The 24,575-nt window shown below is 40.6% G+C and overlaps 1 long non-coding RNA gene across 1 annotated transcript; it reads right to left on the reverse strand.

Moving 5' to 3' along the window:
* Positions 1-23,609: 23,609 nt before the first annotated feature.
* Positions 23,610-24,569, reverse strand: LOC309397761. Its single transcript, XR_014176313.1, has 2 exons — positions 24,448-24,569; positions 23,610-24,407 (listed from the first exon to the last, which is right to left on the reverse strand). It is a non-coding gene; the product is annotated as an uncharacterized lncRNA (long non-coding RNA).
* Positions 24,570-24,575: the final 6 nt, after the last annotated feature.

A 24,575-nucleotide genomic window follows, 5' to 3' on the forward strand; every position in this document is an offset into this window, starting at 1 on the left:
ATAAACAGTTCTGATTGTCTCTTGTATATAAGCAGAGAGCTCACCTCACTCCCTCCTACTAGTGGTGGTGTTACCTAATTTGAGTAATGAAATGTCAATAAGAAAAAAACCAAGTTTAGAGAACACGAAGCACCCTACATATAAATGTAATGAATAAAATAAAAATACATATATTGCATTTCTTTGTGTGCGTATGCACATCTTAATTTATTTACTGGGGATTCTGTGCTGCTCCAGAAAGCTGGGGAGGGGGCAATGATTATTATCCTGCCTTTTTAATATTTATATATAACTCAAGGTGTTGAACATGCCATATATTCCTGCCTACTGTTTTCCCCACAATAACAATAAAAGATGGGTTGGACTGAGAAAAAGTATACATGAAGACGCATTTCTGTGCGTAGTTATATATTCTGTATATATCTCAAAGTTTGTGTATTACCGTGCGGACATCCAAAATATATGTACAAGGAACCTGCCTAGTACTTGGATACACACTCTTTAGAAAGTCCCCCTACATGAGGCTGCCCTTGAAGAGCACCCGGAGGCTTCAGCTGGTCCAGAATGCGGCCGCGCGGGTTATCATGGGGGTACCTAGGTGCTCCCATGTTACACCCCTTTTAGGTGGCCTGCACTGGTTGCCGGTTGTTTTCCGGGTGCGATTCAAGGTATTAATTATGACCTTTAAAGCGCTCCATGGCTTAGGCCCAGGGTACCTGCGAGACCACCTACTGCCACCAGTAGCCTCCCACCGTCCAGTACGATCCCACAGAGTTGGCCTCCTTAGGGTGCCGTCGGCCAGGCAGTGTCGGCTGGTGACCCCCAGGGGGAGAGCCTTCTCTGTGGGAGCGCCTTCCCTCTGGAATGAGCTGCCCCCGGAGCTTCCCATAATCCCTGACCTCCGGTCCTTCCGACGCACCCTAAAAAGTTGGCTTTTCCAGCAGGCCGGCCTGGCCTGTTAATTTTAACTTATTTTAAATGTATTGTTTTGTTTTTTTAAAATTCGGTTTGGTTTTTTGGATATGGATTTAATCTTTTTTAACTTTTGGGATGTGTGTTTTTTAATGTTGCATGCCGCCCTCAGTCCTTTTGGAGAAGGGCGGCATATAAATCCAAATAAACCAAACCAAAATCTCTAAGCCATAACATACACCAGAAAAAAAAGCAGAAGCAAACCATTCCATTTTGCTGCCCAAATACTTTGGAGAATTATCACCCCAATCGAGGTCAACACAAGTTTGTGTTTATTTTTCCTGGGGCTACACTATACAATACAATACAATGTCCTGCCAGTCAGTGAATACTTCAGCTTCAACCACAACAACACGGGAGCACACAATAGATACAAACTCAAGGTAAACCACTCCAAACTTGATTGCAGACTTCAGTAACAGAGTGGTCAGTGCCTGGAATGCACTACCTGACACTGGTTCCTTCCCCAAATCCCCATAATTTTAACCCAAGATTGTCTACTGTCGACCTCACTCCATTCCTAAGAGGTCTTTAAGGGGCATACGTAAGCATAAGCGTGCCTGCTGTCTCTCTCCTAATATTCCCTTGTATTCATATTCATTTCATGTATTCATAATCATGTTTATACTTACATCTGTTATCTAATTCATGCTTGGCTAAATAAATACTGTAAATAAAATGCACCAAAGGGATGTTGCTATGAGTGAAATTATAATTCACTGGGGCATTTGTTTTGTGCTTTTGATAGGCACCCAAGAAAAGCCTCTTGTGGTCCTTCCTGTAAAAAGAAGGTGGAGAGCTCGCCAATCTCTGTGTTAAGGTTAGTAACTTTTTGGGACATAACTTTGATTGTTTGTGTCGGCCTTCCTGAACCAGATAGAAATCACAACCCCCATGCACCAATTCTACTTTATTGTAAATCTATATTGACAGAATCTTGCAAATCTGAAAGTGCAGTTCTCGCCCTTCCCCCTCCATCTCCTTTACAGCCCAAGAAACTAGGGAGGGTCCCTCTTAAACCCCCTGCCCTGCCAGTTATCCAACTCTAGGCTACTGTAAGAGATGACAGCCATGCTATCTTCTATCTGATTGTTCCTTTGGCTGTATCTCTTTGCTTTGTCTTCCAAGGCCATTCCCACACACCATTACAAAGGGGAATTGAAATTTAGAAACTAGGAATGGCGCCTTCTGTTCCTCTTGCCCCTCCCATTATCTAGCCGTGGGCTATCCTGTCTCTTATCTGACCACTCCCCTGGCAGTGCCTGTTGTCTTAGTCTCCCAAGGTCTTCCCCATAGTTCTAGGTTGAGAACCAGATAGGAATCACAACCAGATGAGCTCATTCTACTTTACTGTTAAGCTACATTGACAGAATATTGCCATGTGGGGGTTTCCTTAGATCTAGGTTGGTTCTGAAGGAGATAATCAACCTGGAACTAAGGAGAAACTTTCTGACGGTTAGAACAATTAATCAGTAGAGCGGCTCGCCTCCAGAAGTTGTTGGTGCTCCAACACTGGAGGCTTTTAAGAAGAGATTGGACAACTGTTTGTCTGAAATGGTATAGGCTCTTCTGCTGGAGCAGGGGGTTGGACTAGAAGACCTTCAAGGTCCCTAACAACTGTTATTCTGTTGTATAGCATTACAATTTGCAAGCAAAGAAAAACCTAGCTTACTTACAGGGCCATCTCTCCCTGCTTGCATCTTGCTGTCACACCCATTTGGCAGGATGGATGTGCTCTTGTGTCCTGTCAGCTAAGTGTTGTGGCCCGCCAGTGGCCAGCGGAGCTGGCAGCAGATTCAGACAGTGAGGAGGTTGGGGAGGAACATGGGCCAGTCTTTGAGTCTGCGGCTGCCTCTATGTCAGAGGCAGAGATGGGGCCAGGGCCGTATGCCAGTTATCAGCTGCCTTTGGAGTCAGACATCAGTGAGGCAGATGAACAGCTGGAGCTTGTTCCCAGTGTGCACATGCACAGAGCTGCCAGACGAAAGGAACAGCTAAAGAACAGGGGTTGACTTGGGAGTAAGGCCACAGGTGGATGATGAATGTCCCCTCCCAGAGGAAATAAAAGAGGAGCGAAAGGGGAGTGGAGTTTGCAGGAGACAATTAGTTCATTCCTGCATTCTTGCCTAGTATTGCGGCATCTGAAAGATATCGGCCTGGCCACTCTCCAAGCCTGATAAAGGTTGGTAATTGTGAGCTATCTTGAAAGACTGTGGGAGAGGAAAGACTTTGCTGGAGACGAATTCATTGTGAATTAAATAAAAGGGGTTTATTGAGATGAGGACTCGTCTTCATGCTGCTGGGGAAGCCTGGGTCAGAACACTAATTGTCAAGGCCCAGAATGAGAGCCCTTTTTGCCTTGGCGTCCACCTTCTGGAATGTTCTCCCTCCAGAGATCAGATTGGCTCCATCCTTCTTGGGCTTCCCTAAGGCCTTGAAGTTGTGGCTCTTTGAGCTGCCCTGGGTCCCACGTATGGGACCAAACCCATTCAACCCATTGCTCAGCTATGTTGAATGCCAGAATATAGGTTTGTGATCTTTTTTCCAGCTGTTCCCTTTTTGATATTTTTCTATATCAATCTGAATAGAGCTAGAAGGAACCTTGGAGGTCATTATTATAAATAAGAACATATTTATTTATGGGGGGAAAACAGTAAGGGAACATTGGTTATCTGCCATGGCATAGTGAGCAAGACATTCTTTTTAAAATATTTTGAGGCTTTGCTGTTGGGACTGAAGTATCAGAAACATATTATCATTGTGTATAAACAAATAAAAGGCAGTTACTTTCTTTCAACTCCTGAAGTAGTTGGTGTGGATAACTGATCTTTTTATTCTAGAAACCAAGGGGTGGGGAGGAAATATTCACTGTTTGAATTTAGTGACATTTTGTATGGGGGTGGGAGAATGTTATTATTTATAGTAGCACAAAGAGGCTAAAAGTTACAAGTTTAATTGAAAAAGAGATTATCAATGGCTTATAAATCACTTCTGTACAAGACAGCCCTGTGACATTGCCATTTTTTTCATTTATTTATTAAATTTATATGCTGCCCTCTCACTATCAAGCAACACTGCCCAGCATTGGTATAGAAAGCGAGTTTGTAGCCACTTTTTTGTCAAGAGGAAAGGAAATTTATATTGATGAAGAATGTATAAATGATTACTCTTTTGGGATGCCAAAAGGATAGTGGGTTACTATCTAAAAACAAAAGGCACGAAGACTTTGTAGAGTTCAGCGGAGAATCCGTGTTGTTCTATGAACGTTCGTTTGATTGGACTTTTCCAAAATGTTGTTTTGGGAAAGTTGAAGCTATTGTTTATTCCGTTCCTTTCAGATTTTTAAAATTACAATTAATAAAACTAAAACAGATCATATGCTTGGAAAGGCAGTGTTTCTCAACCTTGGCAGCTGTGCGAACTGCAACTCCCAGAATGCCCCAGCCAGCCATGCTGGGAGTTAAAGTCCACACAGCTTAAAATTGCCAAGGTTGAGAAACACTACCTTAAAGTAGTGTTTTATATTATATTAAATATCAAAGAGAGCCCCTCTTTTAGGGCGACGAGTGGTTCAGAAACGTGAAAACACAAAAAACCTGATAACACAAATACACACACACACACACACACACACACAAACATGTGTGTGTGTGTGTGTGTGTGTGTGTGTCATTATTCTCTCAGCAGGTGGCAGCACTAAGCCAGCCATGTCTGATCTTGAAAGTTAAACAAGGTGAGCCCCCATTAGGAGTTGGATGGTACATTTTGAGTAGCTGGGAAATCCTAGGATTGTAGCAGTGGTGGGTTCCGGATCCCATTCCAACTGGTACGCGCATGGACACACGCATGGACATGTGCAGTGCATGCACACATGTGTGTGGTGCGTGCATGCGTCATACCCGCCAGCGACACCTCTGTAAGCCTCCGTGATGCTCCAGCTGCACGGCGGAACATCGCACAGGCGCTGTATGTGCCATGCGCATGCGCGGAAGCCCCGAAGGCTTTAAAGGATAGGTAAAGACAGCTCAGGTGGGTTGGTGGGTCCTCTGGAGCACTGTACCGGAACAGTACCCGGTGCTCCGGGAAGGCTCCGGTACGCCTGTACCGGGGCGTACCGCCTGCAACCCACCACTGAATTGTAGGCTAGACAGAAATCTGGAAGAAACAGTAACAAATTGCTTTTCTAACGCTGCCCTGAAAACTGCATAGATGCAGTCATTTAGGAACCGAGTCTAATTCTAGGTTATCTTCAAGGTTATTATTTAAATTACAGACTTTAATGCCTATATGTTTTAGGGCAGTTTCAGTGTCAAGCCATACTGAAGTCAAAGGACGGCTTAACTTACATGTGTAGAATATGTCTTTGCTTTTGAGATGACCATCATTTCCGGAAATTATGCCTGCACTTGTGTTAAGAAACCAGCAGTGCAACTTCTCCACCCTCATAAGGAAGTTATTTTAAGGAGTGGCCAGGAGAAGAAGTGACTCAGCTTCTGACACACAAATTATTTTATTTTGCTGCCTTCCCAATCTTTCTCATCTGCAACTTATTAGGTAGCTTTAACCTTGCCTTCCTCCGAGTCTTGTTAACCTAATAAAGAGTTAAATTCCCAAAGCAGCATACCGTGGGATATTTTCCAAACTACATTAAATAAATCCTACTTTGGCATCCCATATAATAGTATCCCCCAGCTAATTCTGTCCCTCTGCTGCACGTATCTCTGATAGCACATAGTTTTCTCAAACAGCTGTTCACTTGCTGACACATATCCTTAAAATGCAGTACAGTATTGTACATTAAAACCAGCTTGATTTCCTGAACATATGTGTTCTTTTAATTTTTTAAAAAACTACCTACCTTTTAAATACAATACAATAGCAGAGTTGGAAGGGACCTTGGAGGTCTTCTAGTCCACCCCTCTGCCAAGGCAGGAAACCCTATACCGTTTCAGACAAATGGCTATCCAACATCTTTTTAAAGACTTCCAGTGTTGGGGCATTCACAACTTCTGGAGGCAAGCTGTTCCACTGATTAATTGTTCTCACTGTCAGGAAATTTCTCCTCACTTCTAAGTTGCTTCTCTCCTTGATTAGTTTCCACCCATTGCTTCTTGTTCTGCCTTCAGATGCCTTGGAGAATAGTTTGACTTCCTCTTATTTGTGGCAACTCCTGAGATATTGGAACACTGCTATCATGTCTCCCCTAGTCCTTCTTTCTCTTAAACTAAACATACCCAGTTCCTGCAACTGTTCTTCATATGTTTTAGTCTCCAGTCCCCTAATCATCTTTGTTGTTCTTCTCTGCACTCTTTCTAGAGTCTCCACATCTTTTCTATATCATGGCAACCAAAACTGAATAAATATTTTAAATATAACATTAGGGGTAGGAATAGTTTTATAGAATTAATGTAGCCCTTGACATACAACAGTTCAATTAATAATTGTTTGAAGTTACAATGGCATGGGGAAAAAATGACAGTCACAATCCTTATGACTGTAACCAAAATTCAAATGCTTGGCGATTGACTTGTATTGAAGATGATTGCAGTAACCCCAGTCATGTGGTCTCCTTTTGGAACCTCTAACAAGCAAAGTCAAGAAGGATACCCTAGTCACGTAACAACTGTATTACTAGCTTAACAACTGCAGTGTTTCACTTAAGAATTGTGGCACAAAGGTCATAAAATGAGGCAAAATTCACATAGCTGTCTCATTTAGCAATGGAAATTTTGGGCTTCAATTATGATCATAAGTCGAGGACAAGCTGTACTGTATAAATCACTATTTGATGTACAGAAAGTAGATGTTACAGTGGCTACATTGAGTGAGCTACTGGGCCTTTCATGTGACTGGTAGGATTAACCCTCAGCCACAATAGGAGTTGCCCAACGCCTCTTCATTGCATCACCCAGCACATTTAAACCAAATCTGACTCAGGCAAACATGATCCCACATGGCCGAAGCAGAAATTAAGGAAGATCTAAGTGAAATGGTGGTAGGAAGTTAGAAAGACGTTAGTAAGCTTTCATGATAGCTAAGGATACAGTTTTATCAAGCATTTGTTAAGGCTTAACAATCAAAACCAGAAGAAAATGGGATATTATTTGGGCCAGTCGCCCTCAGTCCAACTCACCTTAAGAGGCTGTTGTGAAGAAAATAGGAGGAGGAAGACGTGTGTGTGTGTTCACTGCCTTGAGTTATTTCTAAAAAAAAATTAAAGGTTAGGTAGAAATAAATAAATGTGTCTTAAATGTGGTGACTATGTACAATATTTAGAGAGGTGGCATTTATGCAGTCAAATTTGTCTGCGTACATTGTAACATGGAAATCAAAATAAAAACACAAACAATACCTGCCTCTGGTTTATTACTCAAAAAACAGACATATCTAGGTTGTAACTTATGGGTCAAAATACAATCTACAGGGTCAGTGCAATGATTCAGCAGGTAGCCTGTGAGTTTGTTATTGCTACTTTCCAGGGGCTAAAACTCATTGTAAAAATGGTTGACTTTTGTTGGCATGGTAGATCGCATAATGGTTTGAACTTTTTACATGCTACATTACTGTGTCTTTGGGGGTTTTTTTCTCCCCACACCTGATATGGTGGCATTTTGGGGGGAGAAGTGATTTATTTCCCACAGGCCTCTATTTTGTGTATAAAACTACGATCCAGCAAATCCCTTTTATAAAGTGTTTGCAGGTTTGTCATGAACTGTATCGTCAAACAATTTTTGTTGTTGTTGTAAGGGCCTTGCCACTTCTTCTGTTAATTTGTTCTCAGCTGATCCCTGACCCTCTCTCCGCATTTCAAAAGTGTCATCCTGCTTTGCCTTGTAGACACAGTTATTCTCTCTCATTTTGTAAAATGGGGAACTCTAGAAAAATGTGGTGGGCTTCAGATTCAATATCATTGATCTCTATGTCAATCTGCATCACTCGAATATTTCCTCTAGGTGGCGGAGCACAACCAGAATTGCAATAAATTTCATTTATTTTGGGGTGGGTTTTTTTGTTCTTTCTCTGCATGATTTCAAATATCTGTTGCCTATGAAATATTAATAAATTACTCTAAATAAAATAGTTCATTGGTGGTAAAAGAATGCTTAATACTCTATCCAAAAACAAAACAAAAGGTTGGGAGACTAAATCAAGTCTGGAGTCAACTCCAGGTTTTTCCCCCCCTTTATGTCTGATTTGTTCCACATTTATTCATTATTTAATATTCATTAGATCAGTAGAGATTTCTGGTAGAATATTTGTTTTTATTGTTAAAAATTATATAATGACAAAGCAGTAAAGTTCTTAGTAATATAACAAATAGCATGAAACAGTAAGATACAAATAATGTCAGAATATTACTCAAATGCTTACATACTGTTAATCAAAAACATATAAAAAGCTCAGAGAGCAAAACTTCACCCATATATAAAAATATCTGTTTTTAAATATAATTATGTTAAGTCCTCCGTCTTTTGATTTTATATAACTTCTTGATGATAATAGATAAACTTGATTGAGCAAATGAACTTTTGAGTGATTAGGTATACACAAAACTTCTCATGCTTCCTTTTCTAGACTGCATCCTTTTATGCTCTTCAAATCATCAAGAAACCCACCAGTCTTCAGTAGCAATTAATATATATTTATATATGTAAACTGGTGTGTGTGTGTGTGTGTGTGTGTGTGTAGAAACAGATACTCTCTGTAGAAACAAATATTGTAGGGGTAATACACCCCCCAAACCCCTTGGGGTGTGTTCTGTTAAGATACAGCCTGTTGTGCCTTAAAATGGCTTCTACTGTACTGCCCTAAAATGGCTTCTACTGTACAGAGCAGTAGACTTATCATGGTAACGGCTTCACGGTACTCCACAGGGGGGCTCCCTCTGGTAAGGGGGAAAATCCAACATTAGAAATTACGTTTGGTCCGGACATTTTCCCCATATAAATAAATACCCGGACAATGTCAGGTTATTGGCTAGTTCATCAAAAAACAAAGCAGTGCAGGAGCTGGAATTCATTTTTCTGCAAAATATAATATTATGGAGCAAGATGTTCCGTAGAGAATTTTGGAATTGGATTGAGTTCAGGAGTCTGGTAGCACATTTTCCAACTAATATATTTCATTGAAAAGCATAAATTTTGAACTGAAGCTCAGCTCATCAGATGTATGGACTTCGGGGAGGGAGGAGAAAGTTTGGCCTGTTATGCAGATGCGGATTTCACATGAGAGAGATTACAAGTACCGTATCAATTATAATGTGTTAAAATGTGTTAAAAACCCATTGTGTTTATTGAGACCTCCTGAGATGGTCTCAACCCTTTTGATGTATGTGAACTCAATAATTTCTCCCTCAACAATGCAGTTGAAGTCCTACTTTTTCAAAGCAATCCCTTTGTGGAGTGTCCTAGAGGGTTTCAAATACTCTGATATTATCTGGTCTTTGAGTCCTGAAGTCAAGCATGTGCATCCCTGAATTCTTTTGTGCAAAGTTTGTCCTATGTAAACTCTTCGATTTATCTAAATCAAATCAAGTTTATTACAGTCAAAATCCAGACACCAGAACAAATAAAAACACTGAAGGAATATCCAGTTAAAAATTCTAGAGTAATTGATTTGATTTGATTTAGATAATCATCATATTTTATAACAACTGTTAAATACTTCAACTGGGGTGTGTGTGTGTGTGTGTGTGTGTGTGTGTGTGTTAGTCACTTTGAAGGAAGAGCATGTGATCCAATCTTATCTGTAGGCGTCAGCCTCATCAATCTATCTCATCCTAATATGGGGTATTAGAAGGTGTCTCTGTTAGAAATATGTCAATTTCCTCTGTAAAGCAAGAGCAGGATTGACACAGAAGTTTGGTGATAGCAAAATCTATCATCAGGCTCAGGGGTCCCCAATCCCAAGGCCATGACCCACTAACAGGCTGTGGCCCATTTGGAACCAGTCTGTGCAAATGGCAGGTAAGCATGCATGCACAAACAGCCTGCAGCTTGCCCGGAACAATCCTCCTCTCTTCCACCAATCCGCCAAGCCAGTCTACCTAGATATCAAATCTGACCAATAATATGTACAGGTAGTCCTCAATAGATGACCGCAACTGAGCCAAAAATTTCTGTTGCTAAGTGAGACGGTTGTTAAGTGAATGTTGCCCTATTTTACGACCTTTCTTGCTACAGTTGTTAAATGAATCGCTACAGTTGTTAAGCTAGTAGCAGTAGCAATAGCACTTACGGCTTCACAGTACTTTCCAGACCTCTCTAAGCGGTTTATAGAGTCAGCCTATGGCCCCCAACAATCTGGGTCCTCATTTTACCCACCTCGGAAGGATGGAAGGCTGAGTCAACCTTGAGCCTGGTGAGATTTGAACTCCCAAATTGAAGGCAGCAGACAGCCAGCAGAAGTAGCCTGCAGTACTGCACTCTAACCACTGCGCCACCGCAGCTCTTAAGTAACATGGTTGTTAAGTGAATCTGGCTTCTCCATTGACTTTGCTTGTCAGAAGGTCGCAAAAGGAGATCGCATGGCCCCTGGGACCCCGCAACCGTCATAAATATGAACCAGTTGCCAAATATCCAGATTGTGATTCTGTGTCCATGGGGATGCTGCAACGGTCATAAGTGAGAACAACAGTCATAAGTTACTTTTTTCATTGCCGTTGTAACATTCAATAATCAGTAAACAAAAGGTTGTAAGTTGACTACCTGTAGTCTTTTAAAATATTTAAAAGCAGAGTGATTCGGGGGTTAGGTGGTATGAGGAAGATATTTTTTTCTTTGCAGGATCTAAAAAAATTGCAATCCAAACAGACCCCAAAAAGAGGATTTTTGCAGGATCCAAAAAGATTTGAGATGATTTTTGTTGTTTTTGGTTGATTAGAGAACTTGCTGCTTCTTCCTTTCTCTTTGTCCCTTAGCTAGGACAGAAGTCTAAGCATACCACCTGGATTTTCTCCAAGCACTTGTTTTTTCTCATATCATCTACCTCAGGGGTGTCCAAACTTGGGAACGTTAAGACTTGTGGACTTCAACTCCCAGAACGGGCTGGGGAATTCTGGAAGTTGAAGTCCACAAGTCTTAAAGTTGCCAAGTTTGGACATCCCTGATCTACCTCAATTGAACATTTTAGTTATTTTTCAGAGCCGGGCTCAGTGTGTATTCCCATGTAAACATCTCTTTTATATTTTCCCAAATAAAATTTCTTAAGGAAATAGTAGTTGCCTTGACAAAAAAAAAAAAATCACTAACCAGACAAAACAAACTTGCTTCTGTTAATTGCTTCAATTAGGAATCCAGCCAAAGTAAAGAGGTGGTTTTTTTTTTTAATTGCCAAATGAATGCTTCATTTCAATGGGGTAAATGTATCATGGAGAACTTTATGAAACATTTGTGTGTTTGTTAATGAAAAATGTAACAATATGGCAAAGAGTATTGTGAGCCTATTTCGCCTTGATCCTTTTCAGTGTATAGACATTATTTTAGCTGTTGGAGGACTATGTTAGCATCGGATTGACAGAAACTAATAAATTGTACTCCTGTTTCATTTCTGTTTCCTAGGCCTTAAAAGTCCAATTAAGTTTTTCCCCTTGCTTTTTCCAACGTCGACATTCTAGCCCCCAACTATAAACAGCACATCTTACTTGTGGGCTCTGTTGATTTTACTCTGAATCTGGATCATAAAACATGGCACTCTCTTTTTCAGCATCTTTTGTTGTGATAGATAATATGATAGATAACTGTCATATTAAAAAGTTACATGTGAAGTCTAATCAATATCAGTGGTCCTTGATCACTATATCTAAATATTGTGTGTTATCTCTTTTCTATGAAAAGCAATGCCATTCCTTCGTTTTGTTTTGTTTTTAGTTTTGTGTCTATCCTGAGTAGTAAATAATATGATCTAAGTGAGAGTATCCAATTTCATGTTTCTTACATTACGGGTTCCCACTATAATTCTGTTGCTTCAGATTTTCTGCATGGCAACATCAGCAATTAGACGTTCCAACGTTTTTTTTTCCCCCATCTAGTTTTTCCTCCTCAAATTCTCCATCTCTAGGATGTGGCTGTTCTTTGAAGGTCATTAGGACCATATTTGCATGTAACTTTTGATTGCGGGATCCTTGAGAGATTTCACAGATTCTACCAAACTATTGGGGGGGGAGAGGAGAAAAGAGAGAAAGAGAGAGAGATCTATTAAGCTATATATGCAGTATACATGTCTGTTCGGTTACATTCCAAGTTTCCCTTCAGCTTTTGCAAGTCAGTGGAAACTTGCCCTTATCCAGACCTGAAACTGGGAAGCATCTGGTCAAATCTTACATAATGATTCTCTCTAACTTGGGGTTACCCAACCTTGATGTCAAGCATCGGGGAAATCAGGACATTCAGGCAGTTCAAACAGGTATAAAGATTTATTACAAGCTTAAGCGCTCTACAAGAATCTGAGCTACTAACGGTCAAGGGAAATTAGCGGGAGTTAAGAATAGAAAGCAATTCAAGGAGGGCTGGACTTAGACATCTTGTGGGAACTTAGGAACTCATGACTGATGACGCATTGGACCCCTCCCTCGGGCTCAGCCTGGTTATCTCCTATGTTTGGTAACTTAAAGTTAACAATGTTTGGAAATCCAGCTCTAACCTGACAACTTTTGATTACTGGCTCACCAGCTTCAGCATTTATTATTATGGTATCCCTATGCAGCTGCTGGTTGCTATTGTTTCTTTCTCCTATAAGAGGGTTAAGTGTTGTGGCCCACCAGCAGAGTTGGTGACAGACTCAGACAGTGAGGAGGTTGGGAGAAACATGAGGCCCTCCTGGAGTCTGGGGAAGGCTCTGACAAATGCTCTGCGTCAGAGGCAGAGATGGGGCCAGGGCCATCTGACAGTTATCAGCTGCCTTCGGAGTCAGACATCAGTGGGGCAGAAGAACAGCTGGAGCCTGTTCCCAGTGTGCACATGCGCAGAGCTGCCAGGAAAAGGGAACAGCTATGGAACAAGGGCACAGGTGGATGGTGAATGGCTCCTCCCATAGGGAATAAAGAGGAGCAAAAGGGGAGTGGAGTTTGCAGGAGACAATTGATTCAGTTCATTAGGGTGAAGATCTCTTCCTGACTTCTGGCCAAGTATTGTCTGCTACAGCGTGGCGTTTGGAAGATCTCAGCCTGGCACCTCTCCAAGCCTGATAAAGGTCTGTAGTTGTGAAATCTCTTGAAAGACTGTTGGCCGGTACTTTGCTGGAGAGGAATTCCCTTTAACCTAAATAAAAGGGGTTTTATCTGGATGAGGAGTCGCCTTTGTGCTTTTGAGAAGCCTGAGTCAGAACACTAAGAGAGATATCTTCATCCAACTTAATTGAAAGGGATTCTTACCCTAAACTGAATCAGATCAATGTACAGTATTAACATCATCAGTAGCAGATGTAAGTTGAATTGCAGAAATGGGAGGCTTGCCCACACACCACAGTTCCATCTGCTGTGTTCATTATATTATTACTCTTATAGCTCTGTCTTTTGATTCAGCTCTCTTTACTCCATCTCCAAAACAATTTTTAGACAATGGAACTTCAGGGAATTGAAGCCCTGATAGAAAAACTTTCTGATAGAGATGTACTAATTGCACAAGTTAAAATAAAACGATTCCGTCACACTAGAAATCCAAAATGAAAAATAAATAAGACAGTTAGTTAAAAAAATGATTGTTTTTATCCATTGAGACGGTTTTGTTTCTATATCCTCCTTTCTTTGGCAATTGGCCAGACACAATGGGAAGAAGAATTCAGGGCTGGATAAATATTTTATCCGTATAGCAATCTAAAATGATGTTTAATGTTAGGGTTAGGGTTTAAATGACCCATTTACTCCATCAAGCCAAACTCACTCATGGCTTTGACTTAAAGCTGAGTTAAATTTGGCATAAAAGTAGCTTTCAGCTCAGTCCTAAGTCATGGTCAATTTAACAGTGATTTCTTGAATATGCCAAAACTGGGTGGTTTTCCTGAAAACTAAGCCATAAACCTTGATTTCCAAACAATGGTAGCTGGGCGTAAACTTTAAACGAATAGTGTGGCTTCCTAATTCCTGTTGCGATATATGATATGATGTTGCAAAAGAGTTTGAAGGTTACTTTCTGACTTTCAGAAGAAAAAAAATAACTTATTTTTTAACCTTAATGTGATGGTTCTTCCTTCAGTACACACATCTGCTATCATATCAACATGGGTTGTTGTTCTTATATAGGTGGTTTATTGGGGTTTGTTGTTGCAGCTTTATGTGGCATAATGCTACAATTATAGCTAGGTGGAACTACATACATTCTTGTTTCTAGAGATGTCAGATGTTACAATCCATTTCTGCTTGTGAAACTGTACTTAAGTGATGCTACCCATGAAAAGCAGTAGAAAGTTCCATTGTCCTACAATCCTGGGACCAGGTTATTAACTGGGGCCAATTAAGGTTCCATTATTGGCCTTATCACAATTTCACTGAACACCTTTCAAGTTTCTTGAAAGATATTTTTCCTTCCCCAAGTCTCCTTTGGGCTTTAACATATGGTGGAAGCCAGAGGTGGTATTCAGCTGGTTATGACTGGTTCTGGCGAACCGGTAGTGGAAATTTTGAGTAGTTCGGAGAACTGGCAAATACTACCTCTGGCTGGCTCTACCCCCATTTCCAATGACCTTCCCCAGGAGTGGGGAGGGAATGGGGATTTTCAAGTGTCCTTCCCTTGCCATGCCCACCATGTCACACCTATGCCATGCCCACCAAGCCACGCCCACAGAACCAGTAGTAAAAAAAATTGAATTCCACCACTGGTGGAAGCCCTTTTTTTGACCCCATCCTTGTAAGAGATACTTTGCATGGAAATCCTAGAAGAAACTGTTTTGACTGCTTCTCTGAAGTATGCAAACTGTTTTGGGAGTCTTAGGATCTTCTTAGACAGTAGTAAAGTTTTGATTGAATGGCTGACAAAGCAAAATAAGATAGTACTTCATATTGTCCTTCCAGTGACATTATTAGCCTCACATACTAGGCAGCTTTCATTTGTTTGATATTTTTCCCTCCCCAAAAATCAGAACGTGTGGCCTGTAGTAGCAGAAGCATTGCATACCTTTGTACATGGACTATTTCATTTTTTCTTTCAGTATTTGATATTCAAAGCTGTGCACTGACATTCCTTCTGTCAGTGTAGTATTCATGAACTGGAATAGGGCTTATTAACAAGGTCAGCCAACGGGAGCTGAAACAGTTTGGAGCCTGGGCGTGGCTTAGCTCTGCAGCTCTGAGTCTGTGCTGAGCTCTAAACGAGTCTGCTGCTAGTTCTCTCCTCTGCCTATGTTTGCTTGTATTTGCTACCACTTTGGAAAACCTGCTTTTGGTATTGCATATTTACTTCATGTGTTATATTATAGATAAAGAAATGTTAATGAATCCTGCTGAATCAGTTACCTGTGTGCGCTTTCTGGGTGTGATTGCTGCAACAAACTCTGACACCTTCTATTTCAAACCTTTCAATACTCAAACACGTGGCTTTGTATGTCTCCAGTTTATACTACATCTTTCTTTTTCTCTCTCTTGTAGGATAGCATGCTTCATTTTATGAACCTTACAACTTACATTCTATATATAAGGTAAAATTGTACGTGATAGCATGTGTGGGTCCCATTGTTCTTTGTGCAATACAATCTCTTCTAAATTGCAGTTCCCATTTCTCTCTCTTTTCCTTTTTGATTTTTATAAACTCTACAGTCTTCTTCAGGTTTATCACTGCATTTCCAATTCATTTTAAAATCATTCCCCGTTCATGTGAAATGAACACAACCCTCTTGACTGAATGGTGATGATGGTGGATCAAGTAAACCTTTAATATCCCAACTTTAGAATTCAAAACCTCCTCAGAAATCTGTTTTTGTTTCTGTGTGCACGCAGCATTTTCCTGATTAAACCATGCCTCTTATTTTTCTGTTCTGATCAAGTTACATTTTTAGATGCTAAAATGTACCACTGCTTGGCTGTCCCCCTAAGAATGCTGAAGCTCTTGATTGCGTGGCTTAAAATGACATCGTACTTCAGCCTGCTGTAGCTATCGGAGATACTGGGAATAAACACTGGGAATGGCCTCCTTCTCCAGACATGCAATAATCATGTATATAAAAACGAAAAGCCTCAAAGAGGAGAGGCAGTATATGCCATGCCAGTTATCCTCAAATAAATAAATAAATTGTGCCCCCCCCCCCCCCGCATTAGCTGGTGGGAGAAATGCATTTATGTTCCTTACCATCAGTTTAATTGTGCACTGTTTTTGAACTAATTAGGACCATGGCATGATCCGAGGTCAGAAATGGAACAAATGGGTTTTTTTTTTAAATCTGACCCATCCTCTTTCCCTCCCCCTTCCTCTCTTTTTTTAAAATGCCATCTGCCATTACTGTGACAGCGCATTTTGCTCTAATAACCAGAATATATGCAAGGTAATAGAGCCATTTCCTTCCCCCGGGGAAACACAAACCTAAAACTGCTTCCATTCTGTTTCTTCCCTTTATCCTTTTCCAGACGCTCGCAATTTAAAAAGAAAATTGCGCCGAAGGAACAAAACAATGTTTTATTTTGAAATCATAATGGTACTAACTCAGCTCCCCATTTTATCATGCAAGCAGCTGCAGAAGCTTTCTCTTGCACATGGGTGATGCAAGAGCATCTTTGTCAGCCAAAGCTGTAAATGAATAAAAACCCGAGATCCTAAATCCCAGCAATATTTGAAGAAGCCTGTGTAAGGTGTCTGTTACAAGAGGCAGAGCTGCTGAATTCAAGCTTGTAAGGTTGAAATGAAAACAAAAAGATTAAAATGCTGTTTTAACAGAGTCCTGCAACCTTTTTTTTTTTTTAGTTTTCCCTTTAGACGACAGGAATGGATGTGTTGAAGCATCAAACCCCATCAAACTACTTGCCTTTCAACTTTTCCATTGCATACAGATACAGATTAACAGAGTTGGAAGGGACCTTGTAGGTCATCTAGTCCAACCCCCCGCCCAACAGGAGACCCTACACCATTTCTGACAAATGGCAGTCCAGTCTCTTCTTGAAAGCCTCCAGTGGTGAAGCTCCCACAACGTCCGAAGGCAACTTCTGTTCCATGGCTCTCACTGTTCAGAAAATTTCTCCTTATTTCCTGGTTGAATCTCTCCTTGCATGTATAGGAATATTTCCTATTCTGCACTTTTGTACCAAAAAAATATTTAATGTGGGTACTTAGACATTAGATCCATTTCGAATTCACGATGGGTGTAGTCGAAGTTCCAGTATTTTTAAATCTGTGTAATAATGAGTAGCGAGATCCAGTTTGACGTAGTGGTTGAAACACCAGGCTAGAAACCAGGACGCTGTGAGTTCTAATCCCACCTTTAGGTGTGAAGCCAGTTCCCTTTTCTCAGCCCTAGGAATCAGGCAAGGGCAAACTGCTATTGAAATCTTGCCATAAAACTGCAGGAGCTAGTCACAAGGGTCAACACAGACTGGAAGGCAAGTATACACAGACCAATGCCTAGTAGATGAAGTTCAGCAGAAGTGGAGATAGAAACAGAAGGACCAGTAGAAATTTAGCTAGCTGTGGCCCTTTGCGTTCTTAAGTGATTTCCATCTCAGCTGTTTGTTATACAGTATGCACCATCTGCTGTTTTCCCTCTTCCTTCTCCAATATTCTTCCTTTTATGCTATCTCTCTTAATTAGATTAGTTTGCTGACAGTTTGTTTCTTATGTTCCAGAGCTTTTTCTATTAAATAGTAGGCTAAATCACCCAAGAAATAAGTGAGCAAAGCCCATTTTTCCATGATCAGCAAATTCCAAATATTTTTACCCTTGTTATACCCCTGTATAACAAAAGGTTGTTACTAATGTGCATATATGACGTTTGAAAACTCACTCTCCTCTCTGCACAGAAAACAGAATATTAGAAAAAAGGATTCCTGATATTCTCAGCATCCTATTAGTCTTTATTCAGGAGAAGATTACAACAGGTTTCTTGAATTCTTTGAGGTTATTTTGTACTTCAGAACAAGTGCTGAGCCACTATTATCCATCCACTGGAAAAATACTCATAAGGAATAGATGTTTTTCCTGATTACTGTCTAACCTGTTGCCTGAGATTGTACATACTGTATTGCTTATGAGGCCTTAGTCTTACTACATTTGTGAAATCTTCAGTGCGTACCACACTCTTGGTGTATTTCATAGGTGACTCAGTTGAATATATATCTGTTTCTTATCCAGTTAATCATACGTTGGACTGATATAAAAATGCCTGATTATTTGTTTTGAAGATTAGTGCTGAGAAATTAGAGGCTTACGCAAGGACTGTTTAACAGTTTTATATATTAAGATTACCATATTCTATAGAAATCACAGAAACAGACTTCTGTCTCGGCAATATCTTTAAAACATTGCTCTGACATTCAAGAAATATGGAGATATTTGAATACAAGCCGGATTCAGTGTTTACTCATCTTTTACTTTATTTATTGTATTTTTTTTCTTCCTAGAAGAAATTACATATTTTTAAATCAAACCAAAACGGAACAATCCATCCACCCACTGCCTTGTTATTTTCTACCCTTTCTTTGAGTTACGACAGCTGATAAGCAAAGAAAATTGAACTCTTGTTGCTGTATTAGAGTTTAATCTGCCTTTTCAAATGCAATCTTTTCACCTGGTCCTTCAAAGAGGTTGCCTATTTGTTACCCTTAAAGACCAAAACCATTCCCCCAACTCTATAGGCAACAGTTAATCAAAAGCTAAATAAATAAGTTACTATGGTTGCATAATTAGCAATACTTACAGTCTTCCTTATTCAATAATGTATTGATTAAGGCAGTGTTTCTCAAACTTGGTGACTTTAAGTCCTGTGGACTTCAACTCCCAGAATCCTCCAGCCAGCATAGCTGGCTGGGGAATTCTGGGAGTTGAAGTCCACAGGACTTAAAGTCGCCAAGTTTGAGAAACACTGGTCTAAACAATAGCGGGCTAAAGAATGATGAACCAATTAATTCCTCAGGGTTATAAATTACATCTTCAACCCAAAGCGAGCTGTGCTATTTTCAAGCAGTGGAATATTAACAGATTAACAGAATTGGAAGGGAGCTTGTAGGTCATCTAGTCCAACCCTCCGCCCAAGCAGGAGACCCTACACCATTTCTGACAAATGGCAGTCCTGTCTCTTCTTGAAAGCCTCCAGTGATGAAGCTCCCACAACTTCCAAAGGCAACTTCTGTTCCATTGGCGGATTGTTCTCACTGTCAGAAAATTTCTCCTTATTTCTACTTGAATCTCTCCTTGGTCAGTTTCCATCCATTATTCCTTGTCTGGCCTTCAGGAGCTTTGGAAAATAGCTCTGTGACAGCCCCTCAGATATTGGAACACTGCTATTATGTCTCCCCTGGTCCTTTTCTGCACTTAGACTAGCCATGCCCAGTTTCTGTAACAGTTCTTCGTATGTTTTAGCTCCACTCCCCTAATAATCCTGGTTGCTCTTCTCTGCACTCTTTCTAGAATCTCAACATCTTTTTTATAGTGTGGTGACCAAAACTGGATGCAGTACTCTAGGTGTGGTCTTACTAGGGCTTTATAGAGGGGTATTAGTACCTTCCTTGATCTTGATTGTATCCCTCTGTTAATGCAATTTAGGATTGCATTGGCTTTTTTGGCTGCCCCTGCACACTGCTGGCTCCTATTTAGCTGGTTGTCCATTAAGACTCCAAGATCCCTCTCACAGTCACTGCTATTAAGCCTGGTTTCACCCAGTTTATATATGTTCTTTTGGTTTCTCTTATCTAAATGTAGGACTTTACTTTTCTCTGTGTTGAATTTCACATTGAATATGAAGAGCTTAGGTTCTGTGGGGCATCTACATTACAGTTAATCCTCGACTTACAACAGCTAAATTAGTGATCATTCAAAGTTGATCATCAAAGGCCCTATACCAGGGGTGTCCAATCCCCCCTCCCAGTTTCCCACAATAGAAAATGCATAGCAGAATAATGGAAAGTGTGGCAGGCCAAAGACTCAAAAGAAAAGATGGCTGCAGGCCTGACAGCTCCGAGACACCCCACAAGTTATCAGTTTCTGGCTCAATTTTTCCCACACAGCCCAATACCATCTGCCTAAGAGAAGGAAGAAGGACCAGTGGAAAAGAGTACCTACCCCATCCCATAATCTGCATTACCTTAAGCTGAGCTTTAATGCCATCCAATAACTTATTTCCAGGATATTTGATCCTGAAGAGAATGTCTAACCACACAGTGCCTTCAGAATCTGCATCAACAGGTAACAGCTTTGGAAAAACAATTCTTCAGGCTTAAACTGAAAGCGATAGATGCTTTATTTTTTATTTATTAAATTTTTATGCCCTACAGTGACTCTGGGAGGCTTGTTGACATGCAAGAGCATGTCACCATTTTCCCCCCACACTGCATGATGCTCCATTATAAAAGATTGTGAGAGGTATCTGCAATACTACACCCAATTCATAGAAACGTAAAAGAGGCCTCCTTCTGAATGCATTCATGGGATTACATAATGAAGAAGCCAAAGGAAACAGTGAAAAATCAACAGTGATTTGCAGGCGAGCATTAGCAGTACCTAAGCACAATAATACAAGGAGCGCCATGCAAATTGGGGAAATATATATATATATTAGTGATTCTCCTACGAAGTATATGGACTCAAAATGCGCAAACATCTGCTCTTATGCAGAGCCTAAATTGTTCCAAACATTATAATTTTCAGAATTTAAAGAAACTTGGCAGTTGCAAGCAATAGCACTTATCAATATACTGTTTTTTTTAAAAAATCTGTCCGACTTGTCATTTATTCAGCAGCATTCAAAATCGTCTTAACGGCCATCAGAAATGCTGGTGTTGGGGGGAAAGGGGGAGGGAGTTTTATCTATTGCTTTTTTAGAGGAAGCAGCTGCCCACTCAGAAACAGATGGCAGGAATGTTCTGAATAAATCTGATCATTTAGCCTTTAAAAAAAAAAAAAGGTAAAACGCGCGCTTAAGCATTGCATACTATTATACGCATGCCATTGATCTAATGAGTTGGTCATCCTATATCCGTGATGGGGAACCTGTGGCACGCGGGCCATGCCTGTTTTGTCTTTCGGGTTTCTGGCGTGCATGCGTGCGCAATAATCAGCTGTCCTTCACACACACGGCAGTGCCGAAAACCAGCCTGTGCATCCGTGCGGGCCCGAAAGTTTGGCTTTTCCAAAATGCAGCCGAGGATCGTGCATGCGTGTTTCCACGTGTCCACCTTTTTGGCACTCGGTACCGAAAAGGTTTGCATTCTCTGCCCTACATTAATTTTCATGGCAGTTGTGTCCATCTTTTGAAAGCCGCTTTCAAGAAATGTCTTTTAGAGGTGTTGAATTCCAGTTCTTATCACCCTCCGCTTTGTATCTGCTGAGAGGTTTTTCCTGGTTTTTCGTTGTCCCACTCCCTCCACTTTACTAAATGATTTGCTACACGTCTTTTAAAAGGTTGTTTAAAGCATTTGCGAATATTCTTGAAGGCCGTTAGTTTCAATCAGCTTTAGGTAGCTTAAGCAAGACATTCGCTATAACACAGCTAAAATTAACCTGTTTTATTTGCTATATAAACATCCTTAGCTTTCCTTTTTCCGATATTCATTACCGTTGTTAGTAAAGTTTTTATATCATTTTAGTGCATATCAGAATGACGTGGAAATCACAAGAGTTCAAATAATGCACTGACTAGAACTAGATGAAAGCCCAGTATGGTGGTTATCTGGAATTATTAGCTGGATTTTTAAATATTTTCAATAGTAATAACCATATTTGCATTTCGACCAAAATCAGTAGGCCAATAATGTAGCGTGTTTAGTGGGGTACCTTAAGAATGACACAGCCTTACTATATGTTAAGCTGAATTTGATTTTGACTCTGTGTGACAGGCTAATCCAGCCAACTGTTAATTTATTATAGACACTGTTAAGCAAGCATACATGTTTCTGATTTAAACCTATAATTAATCAAATATTTGACACTGATCAGAAAATAACTTTCTTAACTCATGAACTTTGAAATTATGTTTGAGAATACTGTAGTGTTTGATGACTTAGCAAAGCAGGAAGCAAGACTGGAAGAGTAGTGAGTGATCTTGAGTGACTGAAACACAACGGTATACATCTTTTCAGTCTGTTTCAGAATTCAGTGTTCAGAATTTCTTTAAGTAAAGTGGCATATATACAGTAGGCGTTTTCCCAAAAATAAGACAGGGTCTTATTTTCTCTCCTCCCTCCCCCCAAAATAAGCTCTTGGCCTTATTTTCAGGGAGGTCTTATTAATATTGAGGCGCAGGAGGCACTGAGCGTGGTCACCTCATGGCTGCCACTGTTTTGCGCATCGCTGGGCCTGCCGCTCCTTTTGCGGTGGCCATTAGCGTGACAGAAGGGGGAGCGGTTGCTAGGGTTGCGGGAGCGGCCATTGGGTAAGGGGCTTGCCTCCTCACCTCGTGTTGTTTGTGCAGCAAACAACCAAAGGAAATGGTGGGGACCGGCTGAGCATGCGTTTAAATATTTTTGGGGAGGACTTATTTTAGTGCATGCATTCAAAAGCACAATTGGGCATCCGGGGAGGTCTTATTTTAGGGAAACAGGGTAAAATTCTGCCCGCATTTACCTAAGACAGTGTTTCTCAACCTTGGTAGCTTGAAGAAGTGTGGACTTCGATTTCCAGAATTCCAAGCTGAGGGAATTGCCTGAGGAATTCTGAGAACTGAAGTCCACACATCTTGAAGTGTTCAAGATTGAGAACTAATTTAAAACCTTGACTTTCACTGTACTTTTACAAATGTACCATTGTGGATTCCTTATGCTTCCTCACTTAACTTGCAGATAATCCTTTCCAAATAAAAACGAACGATTTCCATCTGGAGGATACAAAGCTGCCTGATGGTGGCTTCCTTAGAGACCACCAGATTTCACAGCTCACCTGTTAAAGCTCTTTTAAACCTTCAAAATCATCCCTCCCCCAGTGCTTTACAGTCCTCTTTAAGCGGTTTACAGCGGTGCAAAAGATGGCTTCCAGGCCTGACAGTCAGTCTATTGCTCCAAACAATCTGGGTCCTCATTTTACCGACCTCAGAAGGAAGGCTGAGTCAACCTCAAGTCCCATCAGGATCAAAGTCCAGGCTGTAGGCAGAGTTTGCCTGCAATACTGCATTCCAGGCTGCAGGGATCGCCACCGCCCATCCCTGCTCCTGCCTATCCCAAAAATGGGGTGCATGAAGGCCGAAAATGGAGTGCGTGGAAGTGGCGATGGGCAGGGATAGGTAGCGGTGACCCCCGAAGCCTGGAACAGCTGATAGGCAGATCCTACCTCCAATCAGTTGCTCGTGCTAAAGGCTTTGCTGAAACTGATTAGGCTGTTTGCTCTAAGGAGGCAAATTGCTAGACAGAGGCAGAATTTTTTTCTTATTTTCCTCCTCAAAAGCTAGGTGCATCTTATAGTCCGGAGCATCTTATAGTTTGAAAAATGCAGTACATTGCCTTGTCTGCATAAGGGAAAGGAACAGAACCTCAAAGGCAGAAAGTATAGCTATAACATAAGGCAGCCCAAAATCATGAATCTTTTGAGGAGACATTTTATTAAGATAAATCCAGCAAAATTCCTAACAGTGGGTATATTCAGTCAAACCTGTCCTTCTCTTTTTTTAAAGTTTTTTTTTTGTATTTCATTTAAAAACATGATTACATATTTTAATATTATTCTCCAAAATGTGACAAAATAAAACTACATTTGGGATACAACAAGTTTCCAGCTTCTTAAGATTTTTCATGAAAATATCTCACCTTCTTTATAAAAGCAAGTCACAGAACCACCGGAATGTCTGACGCAATTGTGGTTTTTGTGTGTATTTTTGTTTTAGACCTCCCCACATTAAGAAACCATACAACACGCAACAAGGGTAAAATTAAAATCTGAATTCCGTATGACTGACACACAAAGGGATTATATACTGATAGAAGTCAATAGCTACCACCACTGATTCTTTCCGGGTACCATACAAACTATGACAATCACAAAATTTTAAAAACAATGATTTTCTTCTTCTTTTTGTTGTTGTTGGTTGGTTGGTTGGTTTTGAAGTCCAAGTAACCGAGATGAAGATGTTCCATGATTAAATTCATGCTAAAAAAACCTGCATTTATAAAATAGTTGATAAAAATATTCCTCTCTTAACAATACAGTATGGAGGTACGAATACCAAATGATGGAAATGAAGAGGGTTTATAATCTGTTACTCGGACTTGGCTTCCTTGACATCAGATACTTCAGCAGCTGGTGCCTGTTAGTATTTGAGAGAAACACAAAATTGAATTAAGTTAAGAAGAAAACCCACTGCAGAAGATACTGGGCGTAACCCTAGCTCAGTCCCACAAACAATGAATGCTGCAGAGTTTACCAACTTCCATTCTTGCATACAGCAGCAGGAGACTCCCCAGCTTTTGCTTATTAGCTAACTCAAGCGTCAAACCGAATTTCTTTCCTAACTTTGGACTCTGATGGCACAATGCCCCTCGGTCTGTAAGG

Source organism: Natrix helvetica (assembly GCF_964273705.1).
Source record: "Natrix helvetica genome assembly, chromosome: 11".
NCBI classification, from domain to species: Eukaryota; Metazoa; Chordata; class Lepidosauria; order Squamata; family Natricidae; genus Natrix; species Natrix helvetica.